General features: G+C 77.2%; 1 non-coding gene across 1 annotated transcript; it reads right to left on the bottom strand.

Moving 5' to 3' along the window:
- Positions 1–295: 295 nt before the first annotated feature.
- On the bottom strand, positions 296–448 carry LOC137460094 (5.8S ribosomal RNA). The gene has a single exon (XR_010992653.1). It is a non-coding gene; the product is annotated as a 5.8S ribosomal RNA (ribosomal RNA).
- Between the last annotated feature and the right edge of the window lie 2,052 nt (positions 449–2,500).

The following is a 2,500-nucleotide window of genomic DNA, read 5'->3' on the forward strand; positions in this document are numbered from 1 at the left end:
AGCCGCGCCCGCGCGGGAGTGCCGGGGGGGGCGAGGCCCGCGCCTCCTCCCCCAACCGGGCTCTCGTCTCCCCCAACGCCCCACCGGGCGTCGCTGGACCAACGGGGAACCCCTGCCGGCGAAGCCCCGGCGGGACGAACTCCGCGAGAGCGGGCGCTCCGGGAGCGGGGAGCTACGGAGCGCTCCCCGAGTCTGCACTTAGGGGGACGAAGGCCCCTCCCCGCCCGGGGGAGAGCCTGCGAGGCGACCCCAGCCGCGCCGCTCGGCGGGCACCGAGGGGCGATTGATCGTCAAGCGACGCTCAGACAGGCGTAGCCCCGGGAGGAACCCGGGGCCGCAAGTGCGTTCGAAGTGTCGATGATCAATGTGTCCTGCAATTCACATTAATTCTCGCAGCTAGCTGCGTTCTTCATCGACGCACGAGCCGAGTGATCCACCGCTAAGAGTTGTCTGGCTTTTCGGCACCGCCCCGCCAGCGCGGAGGGGCCGGGACCGCTCGCAAAGGAGCGGCCCCTCGGAGAGCGCGGCACGGCGGCCGCTCGCCTCACATTGACCGTACAAGCACAGGAGAGGGGGGGAAAATAAAACGAAACCCCGAAGCGGCAAAAGCAAGGGGCGGGGAGCCCGCGCTCCCGGCTTTTTTCCCTCCCCCGAGGAGGGAAAAACGCACCTTGCGGCGCTTCGGGGCCGGACCAGGCGCCCGGGCTCGCTCCGACCTCGGCGCGGAGGAGGCCCGCCGCGCGCCGCCGGGAACGTGCCCCGAACCCGGCCTCGCCTCGCGTGCACGGGGAAATAAAACCCCCTTCGCTTCCCCACCCAACGGCGGGGGGGGGGTTGTGTGTCTCTCGCTGGCCGCCCCGTGCCGTCGCGGAGACGCCACGAAGCGAGGCAGCGGAGACACCCCCCCCCCCCCCGCCCCGGGGAGCGAGGGGGGCCGGGCGCACAACCCCGCCGGAGGAGAGCGCGCGCGCGCCTCCGCACCGGCCCCTCCAACGCCGCCACCGCTGCGGCCCATCCCGGACTTTCTTTTCCCCCGCTTTGGCCCCGGGGCCGAGCCCCGGCCGGCTCGCGCCCTCGGGCGGCTTCCTCTCGCCACCGAACCCCCCCCCGCCGCGGGGGACGGAAAACGGCTTGCGAGACGGAAAGCCCGAGCCCACGTGGGACGCCACCGCGGCGACCCGCCGGCCCTCGCCGGGCGGCGCACCCGCCGACCGACAAACCCCAGCGGCACGAGCCCCTTCCATCCTCCCCCGGCGCCACCGCGCCGCCGGCTTCGCTCGCTCGACCCCTTCCGTGGCCCCGCGGCCAGGCGGACAGCGGACGGCGCTGAGCCGGGGGGCGGGCCCCCGCTCTCCCCGTTTCCACGCGGAGACCGGGGGTGGGACGCCCCCGGCTGCCCGCCCGTCCCCCACCCGGCACGCGCCGGGAAGGCGAACGGGGAAGCCCGCGGGCAGGGCCCGGGACCGGGACAGCCGCAGCCGGTGGCAGGGTGCCCTCCGGCGAGGGACCGGAGCCGGAGACGCCGAGCGACGCCCGCCGCCGCTCGGACGCGGTCACGCCACCCGAAACCGGCCCCGGACGGGGGGGAACCGGCAGCGCGAGACCGCCGAGGGCGCCAGCTCGCCGGGGCCCCGCTCTGGGGCCTGGGCAAAGGGAAAAGGGACCGGGAGGTCCGCAGCGGCCCGCGCCGCAAGAGGCGCCGCCGCCGAGCCGCGGCAACGCGCCCGCACAAAACCCCCGGCGGGGGCGAAGCGCCCTGGGCCAGCCCCCACCGCGGGGGCTCGCCGCCCCGGCCCGCGAGAAGCCCGCGCTTCAACGCGCCGCCGGGGACGCCCGTGGCGAGGCGAGGCGCGGGCCGGACCACGGCCGACCTCGCGCGGTGGGCTCTCTCCGGCCGAGCGCTCGGACCGCAGAGAGGGGGGGGGCAGCAGAGTCCCCTCCCCGGCCCGGCGGGCCCCCGGAGGACGACGAGCGCGACGACGGCGGACCTAGCCAGAGGCATTGCGGGGGCAACCCCCGCCCCTCTGAAGGCACCCGCCCGCCCCCGCGCTCGCCCCCGCATCCGGGGGTGGCGCGCCGAGCCGCCCGGGTCTTTAAACCGCCGCCCGGCTTCCTCCGCGGTAGGGCAAGGCCGCGGACGAAGGCGCGGAACGCTAGGTACCTGACCCTGGGGTGAGGGAAACCAGACTTAAGGCCCCGCGGGGGTGCCTCCCCCCACTGCCGCCGTCGGGGGGAGCGTCCGCCCGCGGGGGCCGCGCCCGACGTCCGCCGCCACCCACCGCGCCCCTGGCCTGGCCCGAGGCCCGGGGTTTCCCTCAGTCAGCCGGCGCTGCGCTCGGGGAGGAGGGACGCGGCTGGGGACGCCCATGCCGCGCGCTCGCCGCGCGGCGAGCGCCCGGCTACGGCGGCCCCGGCGGCGGACCGGCGCAGGGCCGGCGACGACGGCGACGCGGCTGGGCGGGCCGAGGGCCCGGGAGAGCCCGCTCGACGACACCCGCGC

The sequence above is a fragment of the Melanerpes formicivorus genome, unplaced genomic scaffold, assembly GCF_026170545.1.
Source record: "Melanerpes formicivorus ecotype bairdi unplaced genomic scaffold, bMelFor1.0.p_v2 SCAF_506, whole genome shotgun sequence".
NCBI lineage: Eukaryota > Metazoa > Chordata > Aves > Piciformes > Picidae > Melanerpes > Melanerpes formicivorus.